The 21,749-nt window shown below is 47.3% G+C and overlaps 1 pseudogene; it reads right to left on the bottom strand.

Moving 5' to 3' along the window:
* Window positions 1–15,713: 15,713 nt before the first annotated feature.
* LOC134760321 (cell division cycle protein 27 homolog) lies at window positions 15,714–20,534 on the bottom strand (annotated as a pseudogene).
* Window positions 20,535–21,749: the final 1,215 nt, after the last annotated feature.

The raw sequence follows: 21,749 nt of genomic DNA, 5'->3' as shown, positions 1-21,749 counted from the left end.
AAAGACTTGTAATTTAAACAATTGCCTTGCTGAGATGTTGTTAATTTGTAGCTTTGCCCCAGCCACTTTGCCCCAGCCACTGTGTCCCAACCTGGAGCTCACAAAAACATGTGTTGTATGAAATCAAGGTTTAAGGGATCTAGGGCTGTGCAGAATGTGCCTTGTTAACAAAATGTTTACAAGCAGTATTCTTGGTAAAAGTCATCGCCATTCTCTAGTCTCAATAAACGAGGGGCACAATGCACTGCAGAAAGCCACAGGGACCTCTGCCCTTGAAAGCGGGGTATTATCCAAAGTTTCTTCCCATGTGATAGTCTGAAATATGGCCTCTTGGGACGAGAAAGACTTGACTGTCCCCCAGCCTGACACCCATAAAAGGTCTGTGCTGAGGTGGATTAATAAAAGAGGAAAGCCTCTTGCAATTGAGATAGAGGAAGGCCACTGTCTCCTGCCGGCCCCTGGGAACTAAATGTCTCAGTATAAAACCCGATTGTACATTTGTTCAATTCTGAGATAGGAGAAAAGCCGCCCTATGATGGGAGGTGAGACATGTTTGCAGTAATGCTCTTTGTTATTCTTTACTCCACTGAGATGTTTGGGTGGAGAGAAACATAAATCTGGCTTACGTGGACGTCCAGTCATAGTACCTTCCCTTGAACTTAATTATGACATAGATTTTTTTGCTCACATGTTTTTTGCTAACCTTCTCATTATCACCCTGCTCTCCTACTACATTCCTTTTTGCTGAAATAATGAAAATAATAACCAATAAAAATCAGAGGCCGGTGCCTGTGCAAGTCCTTGGTAAGCTGAGCACCGGTCCCCTGGGCCTACTGTTGTTTCTCTTCACTTTGTCTCTGTGTCTTACTTATTTTCTCAGGCTCTCGTCCAACCTGACTAGAAATACCTACAAGTGTAGAGGGGCAGGCCACCCCTTCACTCACCAGGAAAAAGATTATGACTTGGTAAGGCTCAGATATTCATTAGTATTTTTCAGCAATGAGGTATTTTAAGGTATGTACATAGTTTTTTAGACATAATGCGATCACTAATTAACTAATTAATAATTAATTATTAAATACTCATTAGACTACAACATAATTTAAGCATAACTTTTATAAGCACTGGGAAACAAAATGTTTATGCAACTAACTTGATTGTAACATTTGCCTTATTGTGGTTGTCTGGAACCAAACCCACACTCTCTGAGTATGCCTGTAGGTTTTTGGTTGTTCTTTGTTTTGAGATGGGGTTTCACTCTGTCACTCAGGCCAGAGTGCAGTGGCATGATCATAGCTCACTGCAGCCTCAAACTGCTGGGTCAAGTGATTGTTCTACCACAGCCTCCTGAGTAGCTGGGACTACAGGCATGCAGCACTATGCCTGGCTTTTTTTTTTTTTTTTTTGAGACGGAGTCTCACCCTTTCACCCAGGCCAGAGTGCAGTGGCGCTATCTCGTCTCACTGCAAGCTCCACCTCCCGAGTTCATGCCATCCTCCTACCTCAGCCTCCTGGGTAGCTGGTACTACAGGCGCCCACACCAGGGCCGGCTAATTTTTTGTATTTTTAGTAGAAACGGGGTTTCACCATGTTAGCCAGGATGGTCCCTATCTCCTGACTCGTGATCCACCCGCCTCGGCCTCCTAAAATGCTGGGATGACAGGAGTGAGCCACCGTGCCTGGCCTGCCTTTTCTTTCTAGTGGCACAAGCCCCATCAAGTGTGGTGCGCCTGATCTCCAATGCTTTTGAACAGTGTAGAAAGTGTTGCTGTCTGTATTTAATTTTGTCCTACATGTACGGTCTCGATAGATCACAAGAAGATCAATAAGCCCTTCTCCTTTTTCTACTTCCCTTTCTAGCAACAGAGAAATTTGATTGGATTTTCCCTGCCTACAGACAGGAATGAGTCTGCTGTTTTCTTTTTTAAACCCGAGGGGACTGAGCCTGAGGGCCTCGAGCGTGGCCACCCTCCCCTAACCCCCAACTGGTGATTGTGGTGGTGGTGGTAGTGTTTTTGTGTTCCAGCTTCTGTTCTGCTGTTGTTGTTGTTGTTGCTGCCTCTGCTGGTGGTGCTGTCGTCCTTGTTTTGGTATTTTACAGACAGGGGCTGTACATGCTTGTTTGTTAGATTGGCATACTACTGCCTTCAGATGTAGAAGTGGACCTCCAGTGTATCCGATACCCATGTGGTGAACGTTGTCTCCGAGGGGCGATTTATTAATCCCTAGTCCCCCTCTTACACTCCTCCTCCCTTTTGAAGTGTCTGTTATTTCCATCTTGATGACCGTGTGCGTACCCACTGTTTACCTCCCACTTGTAAGTAGAAGGCAGTTCACTGGGTACATACTTGCTTCCAGCTCTATCCATGTTGTGGGAAAAGACGTGAAATCACTCTTTTTTGTGCCTGCACCATTGGAGAATTTTAACTTTCTTGGTGGTTGTTTTTCTCTCTTCTGTTCTTTTCTTTTCTTTTTTTTCTTTTCGTTTCTTTTTTTTCTTTTCTTTTCTTTTCTTTCCTCCTCCTCCTCCTTCTTTTTTTCATTTTTTTCCGCTGGGTTCTCCTACTCGTGTTGCTCAGTTGCTCAGGCTGTTCTCAAACTCCTGGCCTTGACACTTCTCCCGTCACATCCACCGTCTGGTTGTTGAAATGAGCGTCTCTCGTAAAATTGAAAAGATGAAAAAATAAAGAGAAAGACAAAAAGCATGGGGTGAACGTTTCTCTTGACACCTCCCAGGATGTACCTTGGACCTGATAGGAGGGAGGGAGATTGGCTGGGTAGGTTTTCGGTGCTAAATCCTCCCTAGGGCCTCCTTCCCTCTCCCCCTTGTCCCTGCTTCTCCCCCAGCCAAGGCTGTCACCGCCGCCGTGGGATTTTCCATGGGAGAGGTATGGGAGAGGACTGACACAGCTTCAAGATCTATATCCTGCCAGACGTCTCTGGCTCAGTGTCCCCACCAGCTGCCTGCCAACTTCCAGGGAGCTCTGAGGCTGATGCCCCCCCTTCATGTCCCGCCACCCTCCCCTGGCTGGCCTTTGCCCGGGGCCCCAAGGGAACCGTGTTGACTCTGCTTTCGAATCCTCCAGCGAAGACTTCCACCAGCTGCCCCAGGTGGGCCGGATGGGATGAGACTGGACCATCCTGGACCGTGATGTTCTTGGGGGTGGGTTGACGTACAGGGTGGACTGGCAGCCCCAGCATTATAAAGGGTCCAGAGGTATGGGAATGTCACATAGGATGCCCTCCTTCCCGTCAGCCTGCCTTCAGCTTCCACAGGCATGAAGACAACTTCCCATCAGAACCTCTTTTCTTCCCTTTCTCCACCACACAGATAAGACCCATGAGAGGGAGAAAGAGCTCAATAGATACTGCTGACCTTCATTTGTGGAATCCTCAGTCATCTACTGACAGAGAGGTGACTAGACAAGGACCCAAATCAAACACCATTTCCGGATCCTCATGGTGGGATTGGTCTCTCTCTCTCACACGCACACATACAATTTCCACATCTAGTTCACAAACCACACTGATTTACCCTTTTCACAGTATGCAGTCTGAGTAAAACCCACCCCATCCTCCACCCGGCAGCTGACGAAACCCCTTCTCTACAGCTTATTAAAAAGATTATCTGGGCCGGGCACAGTGGCTCACGCCTGTCATTCCAGCACTTTGGGAGGCCAAGGAGGATGGATCACTTGAGGCCAGGAGTTCAAGACCAGGCTGGCCAACATGGTGAAACCCCATCTGTATGAAAAATAGAACAATTAGCCAGGCCTGGTGGTATAGGCTTGCAACCATAACTACTCAGGAGACTGAGGTGTGCCAGTTTCTTGAAACAGGGAGGCCGAGGTTGCAATGAGCTGAGATTGTGCCATGGCAATTATTGAGACAGAGCGAGACTCTGTCTCAATAATAATCATAATATTATTATAAGATGAGTTGTGCGTGCTGATACCCGCCTGTATTCACAGCTACTTGGGAGGCTGAGATAAGGAGAAGATCACTTGAGGCCCCACAGGTCGAGGCTTCAGTCAGCTATATCCTGGGCAGTCACCAGTCAAGGAGATATGCCCCTCCCCATTTTCTTTTCTTTTCTTTTCTTTTTTTCTTTTCTTCTTTTCTTTTCTTTCTTTTCTTTTCTTTTTTCTTTTCTTTTCTTTTCTTCTCTTTTCTTCTTTTTTCTTCTCTCTTCTTCTCCCTCCCTTTGTTTGTTTGTTTCTTTCTTTCTGTCTCTTTCTTTCTTGCCTGACTGCCTTCCTGCCTTTCTTCTTTCCTACCTTCCTCCCTTTCTTCTTTCCTCCTGCCTCAGCTTCCCAAAGTGGTGGGATTAATGGCGTGAGGTACCATGCCTGCTTGGCCTAAAGAGACAAGCTTTGAAAGTAAGACACAGATAGCACCTTCCAGTGATCTGATTGATTGATTGACTGATTTAGAGACAGCGTCTCACTCTGTCACCCTGGCAGTGGTGCCATCTTAACTCACTCACTGCAGCTTGGATGCTCCTGGACTCAAGCGATCCTTCCACCTCAGCCTCCAGAGTAGAGTACCTGGAACCACAGGCATGCGCCACTGTGCTCAGATCATTTTTATTTATTTATTTATTTTCCTGAGACAGACTTTCTCTCTTGTTGCCCAGACTTGAGTGCAATGGCGTGATCGTGGCCCACGGCAACCTCTCCCTCCTGGGTTCAAGCAATTCTCCTGCGTCAGCCTCCCGAGTAGTGGGGATTGTAGGCATGAGCCACCACGTCTGGCTGATTTAGTATTGTTAGTAGAGACGAGGCTTCTCCATGTTGGTCAGGCTGGTCTCGAACTCCCGACCTCAGGTGATCCACCCTCCCCGGCCTCCCAAAGTGCTGGGATGGCAGGCGTGAGCCACTGCGCCTGGCCTTCATTTTTAAATGTTTTTCCACAGAGAGGGTCCCTTCATTTTGTTGCAAACCTCCTGACCCGGCGTCACAAAGTGCTGGCCTGATGGGCGTGAGCCACTGCACCTGGACTCCAGGGAATGATTCATGACCACAACCGCTGTACTGATTCTTTTTTTCTTTTTCTTTCTTTCTTTCTTTCTTTCTTTCTTTCTTTCTTTCTTTCTTTCTTTCTTTCTTTCTTTCTTTTTCTTCTTTCTTTCTTTCTTTCTTTTTCTTTCTATCTTTCTTTCTTTCATTGATGAATTTTTTTATTATTGATTGAGTAATTGACTTTGAGACTAAGTCTTGCTCTGTTCGAGGCAAGGCGAGTCGAGGTGCATCACTTTGTAAGCATCAGCACCGTCTTCCAAAGCACCATTCAAATGCACAAAGCCCTGTTTCCTTCCTGGAGTTGGAGCTGTTGCCTTCCATTGCCTTGGGCTTCTCTCCATTCAGAAGCTTTTACAAGAACAACCCCACCCAGAGGCTGGCTGCGGCTGAGGATTAGGGAGTGTGGTTTGGCTGGAAACTCGGTCCCCTATTATTACAAGCTCAGCCAAGACATCCCCCGACCCTCATTGCTTACTCACCCTTTGACATCCCCTGACTCCACCACCTTGGAGGCTGACCTCTTTAATTTCTGTCTTTCTTCCTTTCCTGCATTTGAGAAGGGGGTGCAGGAATGAGGAAGTGTGTGGCGAGGGGGTGCGGGGTGGGGACAGAGGGGAGCATCGTAAGGGTAGATTTAATGTCATGCCTCTTTCACTGCCACCACCAAAGATGAAAGCAACAATCAGCTAAATACCGCGTGTTCTCATCCATAAGTGGGAACTTATAGATGAGAGTTCTGTGTGGGTGGAACGAGGGGGACGAGAGACACGGGAGCCTACTTGAGGGAGGAGGGGTGGAAAGAGGGACAGCTTCAGGATAAACCAAAACAGAACGAAACATGAAAACTGTCGAGTACTGCGCTGAGTGTCCGGGTGATGAAATCATCTGCACACTGAACCCCCCTGTCAGAAGTTTACCTATGTAACAATCTTGCACATGTATGCTTGAACAAGAAATGAAAGTTAGGGGAGAAAGAGAGAGAGAGGGAGAAAGAGAGAGAGGGAGAGAGGGAAAGAGAGAGAGAGAGTTGAAATTAAACACCACCTCCTTGACCTGAGTCAGGGGGTTTCCGGCCTTTTAGGGGAACATTCAGCGACAATGCAGTATTTGGGCCTGTTCTTTCTTTTTCTTCTTTTCTTTTTTTTTTTTGAACTGGGTCTCTCTCGCTCTGTCATCCAGGCTGCGGTGCAGTGGTGCTCTCTCGGCTCACTGAAACCTCTGCTTCCCGGGTTCCAGTGATTCTTCTTCGGTAGCTGGGATTACAGGCACGCATCACCACAGCCGGCTAATTTTTCTATTTTTAGTAGAGACGGGGATTCTTCATGTTGGTCACGTTGGTATTGAACTCCTGACCTCAAGTGATCCGCCCTCCTGGGCCTCCCAAACTGCTGGGACGACAGGCCTGAGCCGCCGGGATTTCAGCCTTTAAAAGTGCGGGCCCTGCCAATTTTCGCTGCGGCCCTTACGCTCAGAATGACGTGTCCTCTCTGCCATAGTTTGACTCCTTGAGTCCCCTATGCCATTGCACTCTAGACTGGGCAGCAAGAGCGAAACTCCGTCCCCCCGCCTTCCTGTGCAAAAAATAAATAAATAAATAAATAAATAAATAAATAAATAAATAAATAAAATCTCTACACATAACCTATAAGTGTGTGTTCCCATGAGTGATTTCTAAGAAATGTCACTGTACACTGAATGCAGTGGCTCACGTCTGTCCTCCCAGCACTTTGGGAGGCTGAGGTGGGTGGGTCAGGAGATCAGGAGTTCAAGGCCAGCCTAGCCAACATGGTGAGACCCCGTCTCTACTGAAAATATGGAACTGAGTCAGGCGCTGTAGGGCAAGCAGCTGTAATCCCAGATCCTCGGGAGGTTGAGGCGGGAGAATAGCTTGAACTTGGCAAGCAGAGGTTACAGTGACCCGGGATGGCGCCACTGCACTACAGCCTGGGTGACAGAGTGAGACTCGGTCTCTAAATAAATAAATAGAAAGAAAGTAAGAAAGAGAGAAAGAAAGAAAAGAAAAGAAAAAAAGAAAAGAAAAGAAAAGAAAACCAGAAAAGAAAGAGAAAATGAAAGAAAAGGCACTGTATCGCTACTGGGCTAGGACCTTCTCTCTTTCTGCCTGTTTCTCTCTGACTCTCTCTCTCTGTCTCTGTCTTTCTCTATCTGTCTCTTTCTCTCTCTGTTTGTCTCTTTCTTTCTCTCTGTCTCTCTCTCTCTCTGCCTGTCTCACTGTGTCTATCTTCTGTCTACTCTCTTTCTCTGCCTGTCTGTCTCTCTCTGTCTGTTTCTCTCTGTCTCTCTCTGTCTCTGTTTCTCTCTGTCTCTCTGTCTGTCTCTGTTTTTCTCTGTCTGTCTGTCTCCTTCATTTTCTGAGTCTCTCTGTCTGTCTCTCTCACCCTCTATCTGTCTCTCTCTCTGTGCTTATCTTCTATCTTACTCTCTCTACCCGTCTGTCTCTCTCTCTGTCTGTCCCTCTCCCTCCCTTTCTTTCTCTCTCTCTCACTCTCTCTCTGTCTCTCTCTCTTTCTGTCTGTTTCTTTCTGTCTCTCTCTCTCCATCTCTGTCTGCCTCTCTCTTTCTTTCTCTCTGCCTCTGTCTGTCTCTCTCTGCCTGTCTTTCTCACTGTATCTGTCTTCTGTCTTACTCTCTTTCTCTGCCTGTCTGTCTCTCTCTCTCTCTCTCCCTGCCTTTCTGTTTCTCTCTTTCTCTCTGTCTCTCTCTCTTTCTGTCTGTTTCTCTCTGTCTGTCTCTGTCTGTCTCTTCCTCTGTCTGTCTCTCTTTTCTTTTTTCCAGACGGAGTCTCACTGTGTCACCCAGGCTGGAGTGTAGTGGTGACATCTTGGCTCACTGCAAGCTCCACCTCCAAGGTTCACGCCATTCTCCTGCCTCAGCCTCCTGAGTAGCTGGGACTATAGGTGCCTGCCACCACGCCTGGCTAATTTTTTGTATTTTTAGTAGAGACGGGATTTCACAGTGTTAGCCAGTATGGTCTCGATCTCCTGACCTCCTGATCTGCCCAACTTAACCTCCCAAAGTGCTGGGATGGCAGGAGTGAGCCACCTCACCAGGCCTGTCTCTCTATTTCTTTCTCTCTCTCTCTTTCTCTCTCTCTCTGTGCCTATCTTTTGTCTTACTCCCTTTCTCTGCCTGTCTGTCTGTCTCTCTCTCTCTGTCTCTCTCCCTCCCTGTCTGTTTCCCTCTCTCTGTCTCTCTCTCTCTCTCTGTCTCTCTCTCCTTCTGTTTCTCTCTGTCCACCTCTGTCTGTCTCTTTCTCTGTCTGTTTCTCTCTTTCTTTCTCTCTGTCTCTGTCTCTTTCTCCCTCTGCCTGTCTCTCTCACTGTGTCTGTCTACTGTGTTACTCTCTTTCTCTGCCTGTCTGTCTTTTAGTCTCTCTCTCCACCTCTCTTTCTGTTTCTCTCTCTCTCTATCACTCTCTCTCTCTGTCTTTCTCTCTTTCTGTTTCTCTCTGTCTCTGTCTTTCTCTGTCTGTCTTTATCTCTCTCTCTCTCCCTCCCTATTTGTTTCTGTCTCTCTCTCTCTCTCTCTCTCTCTGTTTCTCTCTCTCCATCTCTGTCTCTTTCTCTTTCTGTCTCTCTCTCTTCCTTTCTCTCTGTTCCTGTCTCTCTCTCTCTGCCTGTCTCTCTCACTGTGTCTGTCTTCTGTCTTACTCTCTTTCTCTGCCTGTCTGTCTCCCTCTCCCTCCCTTTCTCTCTCTCCATCTCTCTCTCTTTCTGTTTCTCTCCGTCTCTCTCAATCTGTCTCTTTGTGTCTGTCTGTTTCTCTCTCTTTCTCTGTCTCTCTCCCTCCCTATCTGTTTTTCTCTGTCTCTCTCTGTCCATCTCTGTCTTTCTATGCCTGTCTCTTTCTCTGTCAGTCTGTCAGACTCCCTGTGCCGGGGAGGGCCCTGAACCTTCCATGAAAGTGAGAAACACCTGCTTAGAGAGGCCGAGAGGAATCTAGACAGACGGGCCTTGCTAGGCTTTGCCACTCAGTGTATGATTTTGGTAGGTCGAGGCCAGGTCCCCACTTGGATGGAAGGGGTATTTTCAAACTTTTCTCTCTGTCACGTGTGGCCTCCCTACTTCTCGTATTTCCCTGATAAGCTCCTTGACTTAAAAATACACGGTTAATGCTGGGTGCAGTGGCTGACGTCTGTCATCCCAGCACTTTGGGAGGCTGAGGCGGGTGGATCACCTGAGATTGGGAGTTCGAGACCATCCTTGCCAACATGGCGAAACCCCGACTCTACTAAAAATACTAAACTGAGTCAGGCACAGTGGGGCAGGCGCCTGTAATGCCAGCTACTCGGGAGGCTGAGGCGGGAGAATCACTTGAACCTGGGAGGCGGAGGCTGCAGTGACCCGAGATCATGCCACTGCACTACAGCCCGGGCTGTAGAGTGAGTGAGACTCTGTAACTAAATAAATAAATAAATAAATAAATAAATAAATAAATAAATAAATGCATTCTTTTCCGTGCTGACTGACTCTTGCAGGCATTGGTTGTCTTCGGGCATCACCTAGCGGCAACTGTTATTGAAAGTCGTGGTGACACGGAGGGAGGTCTCGCCCACTTCACCGATCCTGGGGCAACGGGTTTCTCTCTCTCCCTTCTGGAGGCCCCTCCCTCTCTCCCTCGTTGCCTAGGGAACCTCAGTACTGGCGGGGGCCCTATTTTTCTTTGATCAGCTATTTAGTTTTCTTTGTGTGTTGGTTTCTTTCATGCACATAGACTCTTCTACTTGGGTTTTAGGACGGGTCAGTTTAATTTTCAAGTTGCCCCCCACCTCCCCCCACTACCCACGTCCCTTTACCTTCATTTAGTGAGTCAGTTAGGTGGGTTCCCCCCAAACCCCCCATCCCCCGCCTCCCAACAGCCTGCTTGGAAACCTTCTGGAGCCACTCCAATGTGCCTCTGTCTTCTCTCCCCTTCCCCCACCCCTTGCTGGCGATCTCATTCTTGCCAGGCTGACATTTGCATCGGTGGGCGTCAGTCCTCACTCAGTGGCCAGTGTTTTTGAAGATGGGGGTGGCACAGTCCCACTTCCCCAGTGGCAGCTTGGGCCGATGGCATAACCCTTGACCCACGTGGGCAAGCGCGAGGGTCTACAGTTTTGGAGTTTTCCCCTGCTTCTCTCCTCAAGCCTCCCTCCCTAGGAAAGCTTCCCCCTGGCTGGGTCTCAATCACCTTTTATCATGATGTTTTAGTTTCTCTGCCCTCTGGCCAGCATAGTTTCACAACGGGAAGGGTGTCACAGCTCTAGTCTGGGCCTTCTTAGTATTCGCCCAAAATAGAATAGCTTTCTGAAAACTAATACTTTGCTCACTTAAGATTTCTAGGGATGGTGCCTTGGCCCGTGTTTTTTGGCTTGTTTTGTTTTGTTCGTGCTTTTCCTTTTTCATATGTGTTTCTTTTCAGATGAAGTAGAAATCCCCAGTTTTCAGGAAGACGTATATTTTCCCCAGGACGTGTTAGCTGCTGTTTTCTCCTGTTGTTAACTAGCGCTTTTGTGAATCTCTCAACGTGTAGTGAGAGCCGGTTGATGTTTACTATACTTCAGAACATCTTATTTTCTAGAAATCCATAAGTGAACGCTGCTGCTGCTCTTGCTGCTGCTGCTGCTCTTGTTGCTGTTGTTGTTGTTTTCAAAGCACACCCCGGCCACCGTTTATGGGATCAAAAGCGTTATAAAATATGTGTAATTATTTCCTGAGCATGCCCTTCTTCCTCCTCTCTGTGACTCTCTGTCTGTCTCTGTCTCTCTCTCTGTCTTCTCTCTCTGTCTCTCTCTCTGCCTGTCTCTCTCACTGTGTCTGTCTTCTGTCTTACTTCTTTTCTCTGCCTGTCTGTCTGTCTCTCTCTCTCTCTCTGCCTCTCTGTCTCTGTCTCTCTCTCTCTCCCTGTCTGTTTCTCTCTGTCTCTGTCTCTCTTTCTGTCTGTTTCTCTCTGTCTCTCTCTCTCCATCTCTGTCTGTCTCTCTCTTTCTTTCTCTCTGTCTCTGTCTGTCTCTCTCTGCCTGTCTGTTTCACTGTGTCTGTCTTCTGTGTTACTCTCTTTCTCTGCCTGTCTGTCTGTCTCTCTCTCTTTCTCTCTCTGTCTCTCTCCTTTGTTTCTCTCTGTCTCTCTCTGTCCATCTCTGTCTTTCTCTGTCTGTCTGTCTCTTTGTCTGTCTGTATCTCTCTTTCTTTCTCTGTCTCGCTGTCTGTGTCTCTCTCTCTGTCTTTCTCACTGTGTCTGTCTTCTGTCTTATTCTCTTTTTCTGTCTGTCTGTCTGCTGGTCTCTGTCTCTCTCTCCCTGCCTGTCTGTTTGTCTCTCTCTCTCCCTGTCTGTCTGTTTTTTCTCTCTCTCTCTTTGCCTGTCTGTTTCTCTGTCTCTGTCTCTCTGTCTCTCTCTCTGCCTGTCTCTCTCTCTCTGTGTCTGTCTTCTGTCTTACTGTCTTTCTCTGCCTGTCTGTCTGTCTCTCTCTCTCCTTGTATGTTTCTCTCTCTGTCTGTCTCTCTCTTTCTGTCTGTTTCTCTCTCTCTCCCTCTGTCTGTCTCTGTCTTTCTCTCTGTCTGTCTCTTTCTTTCTCTCTGTCTCTCCATCTGTCTCTGTCTCTCTGTGTGTGTGTGTCTGCCTTCTGTCTTACTCTCTTTCTCTGCCTGTCTGTCTCTCTCTCTCTCTCTGTCTGTCTCTCTCTTTCTGTCTCTGTCTCTCTTTCTGTTTCTCTCTGTCTCTGTCAATCTCCGTCTTTCTCTGTCTGTCTCTCTCTTTCTGTTTTTCTCTCTGGTGTATCTTTGTGTCTCTCTGTCTCTCTCTCTCCTCTCTCTCTCTCGCTTGCTCTCTGGCTCTCGCTATCACCCACCCTCTCTTTCTTTGCAAAATAAGTTCAAGTACATCTAATCTAATCCATTACCATGGCCTGAATTCTTAACTTTAGACATCCCAGATTTGATTTCCCTGCAGAATGCTGTACAGAACTGGCGAGTTGATTTCTGGATTCGGATACCTCATAGATACTACATATTAATAAAGATCCAACCCTAAAATCTGGGGTTGTGTCTCCCTCGACTGTCTCGTAAAGTCATACCTCTGTTCACCTAGGATGCTGGGAGGGTTTTCTCAATGTGCATTTGCTCGTGTCCTACATGAACTGTGACCGAGCCCTGTCCCTTCTGTCTCAAATATGTATCTGCAAACATTTCTCTCCATTTCCACAACTACCCATGGCCCATTGTGGAACCACTGGCTCTTTGAAAAAAATCCCAGAAGTGGCTTTCGCTTTTTGGCTAGGAGGCTTAAACCTGCTGAGAACTTTCCTGCCCAGGATTCTGTGTGAAAAAAAGTGCTTCTGCTGGGAGCTGGGATCCTCAGCACCATGCTTGCTAGCCCTGGATGAGTCTCTGGAAGGACACACGGGACTCCACAAAGCTGACCTATCCCACCGAGGTCAAATGGATACCTCTGCATTGGCCCGAGGCCTCCAACTTACATCACTGTCACCATCACCATCAGCATCCTTGTGAGCCTGCCCAAGGCCCCGACACCAGGGAGACTCTTGGGAGACTGACGTTCCTTGGCTAAAGTCCAAAGGGATGGTGACTTCCACCCACATGATCCCCACTGAACTGCAAAGATGTGGAGCGTAGGTCAGAGAGGGAAACAGGAGGGAAAACGTCCTGACAGGCGATGAGCTCCCAAGGCTCTAGCCACCCCACTCACGTCCCACGTCCCGGGCACCCGTGGGACACCGCTGCTTTATCCTCTCCTCTGTCCACAGCAGCCTCCACCCCACTCCACAACCCACGCACACATGCTGGAGGTTACAAAACCACACGGTGTGAATACAGCCTGATGGAGCAAGAGCTCATTTCACGAGGCGGGGTGGTGGGGTGGGGGTTGGGGGTTCTGTAGAGAGCCCGATTCTCCCTCGTGGGTGGCAATGGGATACAAATGAATATCGCCTCTTGGGCGGAGGGGCTTCCTTAGGCCTTCACGTTTTGGGGACTATCTCTCAAAACCTTCCTTGAGGCCACAAAATAGATTCCAGCCCACCCGTCGATATTTCCCCAGGTGCTGGATGTATCCTGTCAAGAGACCTGAGCCTGACACGTTGAGTGGAACACTTTTATTGGCTTTGTGTGTTTGTTTGTTTCTGAGATGGAGTCTTGCTCTGTACCCCCTGACTAGACTGCAGTGGCATGATTTCAGCTCACTGCAACCTCTGCCTCCTGGGTTCCAGCGATTCTCCTGCCTCAGCACCACCACACCTGGCTTATTTTTTATTTTTAGTAGACACGGGGTTTGACCCTGTTTCATTGGTTTTCACTGGAGATTCTAGATTCGAGTCACACCTCATTGTTTGCCACATAACGACTTCTTTTTTTTTCTTTTTTTCTTTTTTTTTTTAAAGCACAATATATCTCCTTTATTTGAGTGGCTTTATAAATCATTATAATTGTGTTATAGATGAAGAAAAGGTATTAAACATGATGCTAATGATAGTGAAAGTGAAAACAAAAGAAAGGCTATCTATTTTGTAGTTAGAGTAAAGTTGCTCAGTGTTTAGAGTTACCTAAATACGTCAGCATTTAAACTCCTCCTAGTAAAAGCTTGCCAATCTGCATAATCCTTCTTTAAACACAATTTTTGATATGGTTAAGTTTTTTAAGAATCCGCCTCCTGCAACGTAGCTGAACAGAAAATACACATTTAAAAAAGAACAACACAAGGATCAACCAGACTTCAGAAAAAATAAACAACACAAGTCTCATGAAGAACTGAGTTCTTAAAATTTTATGGAGAACATAGCTATTGGAAGAGAAGGCAGTATTGGCAAGTTGATTGTTACATTTGTCAGCAAAAGGTAGCACTATTTATTTTTGGCAATCTTTCAGGCACTGCAACTACTACTGTAAAATGAGATACAATACATTAAACAACATATTCACAAATCAAAAAATATTTTAGTAATATAATGTTTCAGATTGAGAAGCAAATCAAGTGATAAAACTCCACTGCTATAATAATTAACCCCAAAGATAACCATATCTGACAAAAAAAACTACCACAGAGTTATGACTTCAGAATTATACTTTCTCTTGATATTTATTTATTTACTTATTTTATTTTATTTTCTATTTTTTTCTTGAGATGGCGTCTCGCTCTGTCACCCTGGCTGGAGTGCAATGGTGTAATCTTGGCTCACTGCAACCTCCACTTCCGGGGTTCAAGCGATTCTCCTGCCTCAGCCTCCTGAGTAGCTGGGACTACGGTCACCCGCCACCATGCCCAGCTAATTTTTATACTTTTAATAGAGACGGGGTTTCAGCATGTTGGCCAGGATGGTCTCAATCTCTTGACCTTGTGATCCGCCTGCCTTGGCCTCCCAAAGTGCTGGGATAACAGGCGTGAGCCACCGTGCCTGGACTTCTCTTGATATTTAAATTTTTAAGTCAGTCCAGAAAAATACAATAAATGTCATCAGTAAGTATGGTGTTGAGGCAAATGTAGGACCAAAGTTTTTCATATGTTATTCAGTTGATAACAATATGACCTGGGTAGTAATTTCCTATCTGTCTACTTATACGCAAATATAAAAAAGTAAAACAGAGATACTGCTAAATAAAAGGGCACACTAAGTTCTTAATAATAACTCAATAAACTGGAACACTGTCAAAAAGCAGCAACTAGTGAATTTTTTCAGTGTTTTTTTCTATTATCCAATAAGTGAATTATGCTATTCCTTTCCAATTTCCCAAGCACTTTTTGTCCCAATCACCATTTCTGTGTTCAAAGAAAAAATAAGAAATCAAGTAACAAAACTAAACAAGCAAGCAAACAAACAAAACTCAACTACGGTATCTGCTAAATTTTGGTAGAAGACTGAAACTGTTGAGTATATGGATCTGGTATTCTATTATCATTAGTTAACTTAAGAGTTTGTTAAAGACATACATTTCATAAGAAAACATGTTAGTTTGAAGTTATTGACCAGTGTATACCATCCCTAAGTATTAGTAACCAAATTCATGACAATAAAGAGCTATCTAACAAGAAAAATTAGTGACTACCAGCACCATCAACAAGACTTTGTCTTTACACTTCATTACCACTTACCATGCATTATAATGTCTAGGATTGACTCTGATAGAATTTCAAAAACAAGCTAACGCTTTGTCCAACTCTTCAATTAAGACAAACTCCTGCCCTAATAGAGTATAGGCATAAGCATGATTTGGATCCACTTGGATAGCTCTCTGGAAGAATTTAATTGCAATATCGTGTTCCCATTGCAGACTGAAACACTTCCCTGCAGCACACCAGGCCTCTGGCGAATTTTTATGCATGTCTGTGGAGTCTTTTGACAGAACTGAAAGAGTAACATCTTTTTGAAGCTGCCAAAGTGTTGTAGAGTAGATTTCCATGCCTTTGACTCTATGCTTCTCAGTCCTTCTAACCTCTGAGAGTATTCTTTCAGCTTGCATGTACTCTGAAAGTTCAAAATAGACCCTTCCAATTTGGCGCAGAACCCAACCAGTATTGTAGTGGTGAGAAGGTAGATGGCTCAAAATATTCATAGCTTCTTTGCAATGGTATGAACACAAAGCTAAATAACCTTTCCCCCTTTCACGAAGAAGGCTCATCAAGCCTTCTGCTGCTGCTTTTTGTAGATTAAAAGCCTGAATCTGAGGTGTGATTGTGGATATTTTCCCTTCTGAATGATGAAAGAGTCCAATTTTGTAATTTCCAGGCTATCGTTTATGTTAGGTTGAGTTATTCCTCCTTCATTAGTTTTACTTTTTGTTTTTCTGTTTGGGATTTTAGGTGGAAACTTAATTTTTAATGTCTTCCTATTCTCCTTGGTTGCGGAACTGTCACTAGTAAAGAGTCGTGAACTTCTTCAATGCAGTGCATTTGGGGGAGATATCATAGTGGGGCTCAATATCTGAGGTGTTGTATTTATTTATGGATCAGAACTTTCTGTTTGTGCAAGAATTGGAGTTACCTCTTGGCTATTTCCACTCTGTGAGAAGACAGACTTTGCTCCAGTTTGGCCGATTCTGGCAACAGACTTTTTTGAAGGGGCTCTGGTGGATGGCACATCAATTTCAGAAGGTGTATTAGTGTAGTTTTGTAAATAGGATCCATCTCCAGGACTTGGGGTTTCTAATGGCAAAATCCCAAAACTTGGGGCTAATGGACTAAGAGCTGCTGGTCCTCCTAATAAACTTCGACCAGTTTTTGGTTTATTTTGAACCTGCTTAGAATATATGGAAGTTCCTGTTCCCAGTGGGACAGTTTCAGGTGAAATTACAGCTGAATCAATAGAAGATACTGGGAAATCTGTATTCAAGGAATATTTTGAATTAGAAGATTCTAAATTCAATATGTTTAATTCAGTTGTGTCCTGGGGTGTTTCTGTAAGAACGATCTCAGGCTGTCTGTGACATAAACTATGATTAGGTACTTGTGTTGTGCAAGAGTTGGGCAGACAGTTGCTAAAGTTCTGTAAAGACGTGAATTTAATTGTTTGGTAAGGATCTGGCTTTTCAACTATTTCACATAACGATTCAAAGGGATACCAGAAGAAAAGATTTAAAACTAAGGCTATTTTGGTAGCATTCTGATCCTTTGGCAAGCCGATCTGTCTTTCAATATACATGTCCGAATAATGGAAGGGGAAATCAAGCTGAATCACCAAACTCAGTAACAATATCATCATGGCTTTTCTGCTTATGAAGCACTCCACCTGATAAGATTTGTTCCCCTTCTGCAAGCTTGCTGGGATCAACACAACACTTTGCAAGCAGGTATTTGCATTGCGGTGTAGTACAACTATGTCCTTTCAGGAGTCCATATGCTTTACAGGCCTTTCCTGGGTGGTAAGAACAGGTCGCCAGTAAAAACAAGGCTTCTTCTCAGTGTACTTCTGCATAAAGGCGTTCTGTGAGAAAAACCCCATCTCGGTATGCATAGAGGTTTAATGCTTGCCATATAGCAGCCTGGACGGGTTCCTGCAGCACCGTCGTCGTCGAGGCTCAGACCCACTTTCTGCAATGCCTCAGGCCCCCCCACCAACCCGCCCAACCTCCTTCCCCCCGTAGTGGCTCCGGCCCGGCCAGCCTCAGCTCATTTAAACTCACCAGTTTTGTAGGTTGCCTGTTCACTCTGATGGTAGTTTCTTTTGCTGTGCAGAAGCTCTTTAGTTTAATTAGGTCCCATTTGTCAATTTTGGCTTCTGTTGTCATCGCTTTTGGTGTTTTAGACATGAAGTCCTTGCCCATGACTATGTCCTGAATGGTAATGCCTTGGTTTTCTTCTAGGGTTTTTATGGTTTTAGGTCTAACATTTAAGTCTTTAATCCATCTTGAATTGATTTTTGTATAAGGTGTAAAGAAGGGATCCAGTTTCAGCTTTCTACATATGGCTAACCAGTTTTCCAAGCACCATTTATTGAATAGGGAATCCTTTCCCCATTGCTTGTTTTCCTCAGGTTTGTCAAAGATCAGATAGTTGTAGATATGTGGCATTATTTCTGATGGCTCTGTTCTGTTCCATTGATCTATATATCTGTTTTGGTACCAGGACCAGGCTGCTTTGTTACTGTAGCCTTGAAGTATAGTTTAAAGTCAGGTAGTGTGATGCCTCCAGCTTTGTTCTTTTGGATAAGGATTGACTTGGCGATGCAGGCTCTTTTTTGGTTCCATATGAACTTTAAAGTAGTTTTTTCCAATTTTGTGAAGAAAGTCATTGGTAGCTTGATGGGGATGGCAAAGGGATCTAGAACTTGAAATACCATTTGACCCAGCCATCCCATTCCTGGGCATATACCCAAAGGACTATAAATCATGTTGCTATAAAGACACATGCACACGTATGTTTATTGCAGCATTATTCACAATAGCAAAGACTTGGAACCAACCCAAATGTCCAACAATGATAGACTGAATTAAGAAAATGTGGCACATATACACCCTGGAATACTATGCAGCCATAAAAAAGGATGAGTTCATGTCCTTTGCAGGGACATGGATGAAATTGGAAATCATCATTCTCAGTAAACTATCACAAGAACAAAAAACCAAACACCGCATATTCTCACTTATAGGTGGGAATTGAACAATGAGAACACATGGACACAGGAAGGGGAACCTCACACTCTGGGGACTGTTGTGTGGTGGGGGGAGGGGGGAGGGATAGCACTGGGAGATATACCTAATGCTAGATGATGAGTTAGTGGGTGCAGTGCAACAGCATGGCACATGTATACATATGTAACTAACCTGCACATTCTGCACATGTACCCTAAAACTTAAAGTATAATATTAATAAAAAAATAAAAATAAAAAATAAACTCACCAGTTACCAGGGGTTGGGGGAGGCCAAACCAGAATGACTTCTTTACCCTGCTGACTCTGGAAAGCCTGGCCCCTTGTGATCCATTGCAAAGTGAGAGTTACCTCATGTTTGGAAAACGGATCTGATCCCAAGTTCAGTGGAGGGATGTGGCATGTAGGACGAAGGACTCTCTTCCTTCTGATTCTGTCTGCACAGAGGGTCCTAGGGCTGGAGCTCTCTCTTTGCGGACTGCTGACTCCGTCTACCTTGGGTTCCATCAGCCCCACCCTGGGACACGGGCCTTGGCAAATTCTGGCCCTTCCTGGCCCTTAAGTGGCTGTCAGAAACCCCTTCTCATGCTCGGATGCCCCAATGACTGTGGCTCGCACCTCTCTGGAAACATTGGAAATCTCTCCTCTATGCATGGTCACCTAAAAGCCCAGGAGCTCGGTACACACGGCCGCCTTCCTCCTCACTGCTTTCAGGAGAGAATGCTGAGTCTCCTACGGATTCTTGACTTGAGTTCTTCATGGGTGTGTGGTTAAGACGTAGTTAGACCAGACGTATTAACTCAGGCCGGGTGCTGGTGGCTCACGTCTGTAACCCCAACACTTTGGGAGGCCGAGGCGTAGGATCCCTTGAGGAATCACCTAACTCTGGAGAGTTTGAGGATGCAGTGAGTGAGCCATAATGGTGTCACTGCACTCCAGTTTGGGCGAAAGAATGAGTGAGGCCCTGCCACAGGCATGCAGGCAGGCAGGGAGACAGACAACAGCTGTATTATGTTCCTCTCAGGGTAGGAAGTAAAAATAACAGAAAACAGCACTTAATTTTTTTTTGGGGGGGGGCAGAGTTTCACTCTTGTTGCCCACGCTGGAGTGCAATGGCACCATCTCGGCTCACTGCAACCTCCACCTCCTGTGATCAAGCGATTTTCCTGCCTCAACCTCCTGAGTAGCTGGGATTACAGGCATGTGCCACTACACTTGGCTGATTTTGTATTGTTAGTAGAGATGACATTTCTCTATGTGGGTCAGGCAGGTCTCGAACTGGCCACCTCAGGTGATCTGCCCACCTCGGCCTCCCAAATTGCTGGGATGACAGGCTTGAGCAGTTGTGCCTGGCCAGTTACTTTTTTTTAAATTTTCAATTTTAATCTATTTATTATTATTATTTATTTTTGAGACGGAGTTTCACTCTGTTGCCCAGACTGGAGTGCAGTGGCGTAATGTCAGCTTACTGCAAGCTCTGCCTCCTAGGTTCACACCATTATCCTGTCTCAGCCTCCAAAGTAGCTGGGACTACAGGCGCCCGCCACCACGCCTGGCTAATTTTTTGTATTTTGAGTAGAGACGGGGTTCCTGTGGCTGCCAGGATGATCTCGATTTCCTGATCCCTGTGATTCGCCTGCCTCGGCCTCCCAAAGTGCTGGGATTACAGGCATTAGCCACCGTGCCCAGCCTATTTATCTATTTATTAACTTTGAGTCCAGGTTATGATACGAGTCAGTTTTTGTATTTTTTTAGAGACGAGGTTTCACCATGTTGCCAAGGCTTGGATGGAGGGATCCACCTTCCCTCGCCTCCCAAAGTGCGGGGATGACAGGCATGAGCCTACCGTGCCCAGCTCCCCCACTTCCCCCACAGCTTATCCCTCAGGTGCCCAAGGCCAAGCGGTGGTGTGTGGTTCCCACCCCCAGCACCCCTCCTCCAGTGGCCACCACTGTGTCTGCGAGTGGGTCCTGAGGGAGCTCGTTGGTGTGGTGGTTGAGGTGGTTGAGTGAGACGCACCCCTCCCACGCAGGGAAGGGTGCCGCTTGGTCTGGCGAGCGCAGGTCCCATGCTCCCCTCTGGCGGGTGCGTGCGGGCCATGTGAGCTATCGCGGTGGGCTCAGGCAGGTGATGCATGTGCCGGCAGACTGCCAATGGGCTACTGTTCGGTCTCCGACAGGTTGTGTGTAGGTTTACTTGGAGGTGCTTTGCCTGGGAGAAAGGAGGCAGGTGGACGGGGGGACCCTTGGGGGATTGCGTGCACGCGCAGCAGCCAGGCCCCTGCCCAGACCGCGAAGGCTTAAGGTTGCCGCACGCATATTTTTCTTGGTACCACAGGCCCCCTCCCTTCCCCAGGCGTCCCTGAGCGCCTCTGTGGGCCCGACGAGGGGCAACTGGCAGGTGGGGAGTGTGAACCATCCTCGGTGAGAAAGCCTTCTGTAGCGATCCAAGACGTGTGCCTTTGGGTTACAGGATCCCCCGGCCTGCCACCTCTCTCTGCATTATGGTAGTGCTGCCATAGTGACTCACTTGCAGAGGACCCTCCTCCCCTTCCCCCTCGATGGGATGGGGGTGGAGAGCAAGGGTTTTGCCGGGCTCCGCGGTGGGGACCGAGGGTGCCTCGTTGCCTACTGTGTGGCACGCGTCTCCCTCTTCCAAGTTGGGGGAAGATCCTGCTGGGCCGGACCGGCATCGTAGAGGTTGGGAAGCTGCGCAAGAGGTGGCTGTGCCCGGTGTTCCATCCAGTGAGTGACTCGCTCTGCTGTGAGCTGGATCTCTGCCCACTCCCCTGTGGAGAAGCAACCGGTGCCGACGACCGCATTTGCGTGGCATGGGGTTGGGCTGCCTGGCCCTGGGAAACGTCCCAAGTGGGGGCCACGCCAGTCTCCCAGAGCTTGACTGGGATGGAGGTTGGAAGAGAAACGAGCAATGTGGCCCTGGCGTTGGGTTTGTGGTGAGGTCGTTTCGGGGTCCTGATGGTGGGATCCGGGGCTCGTGAGGTGGGTCTCAGTGGGTGCCGAGGGCCATCTGGCATCCTAGGTGGGGTGCCGTGGGACCTTCCTCGTGTCTGTGGCAGTGGAATCCCATGGTCGTGTTTTCCTGGTGGCCCGGCTGTGGCTGAGGTTTCTCCCCGAGCCACCCCTCTGTGAGCTCCTGGGTCCCCATGTCCTCATGGTCCCTGGCCTTGCCTGTCTGTGCCCCCACCCCACCCGTGGATCCTCTCTCCCTTAGTGGCTCACTGGCTTAGGTTGTGGCGGCCCCGTTTAGGACCAAACCCGGCTCCACCTTGTGGGGTGCCGCCGCTGGCCACTGGTTGGCCCGTTGTCCATGTCCCCAGGCGTGCGCTTTCGGGACCAGTTCGGCGGCACCCCACATGGGCCTGGTGTGTGCCTGCAGGGTTTGCGGTCAGCCTGGAGCCCATGCGGGGAAGAGGGTTCCGGGGGCTGGCCACGATGGCGGTGGTGGTGGGGGAGCCACGGGCCCGCTGAAGGCCAGTCAGCCATTCCAGTTACCGCGTGGGGCCACCTTCTTGCTCGGAGGCCGCTGGTGGTGAATCCCCAGGCACTGCAGTCTGCTTCTTGTTCACTGCCCAAACGTCGGGGCTGCCCCGTGCCCGTGGCGTGCAAGTGGCCG

This window comes from Pongo abelii, chromosome 17 (assembly GCF_028885655.2).
Source record: "Pongo abelii isolate AG06213 chromosome 17, NHGRI_mPonAbe1-v2.0_pri, whole genome shotgun sequence".
Classification (NCBI taxonomy): Eukaryota; Metazoa; Chordata; class Mammalia; order Primates; family Hominidae; genus Pongo; species Pongo abelii.
Note: the sequence above shows the minus strand (reverse complement) of the source record. Positions and strands in the feature narration are given on the sequence as shown.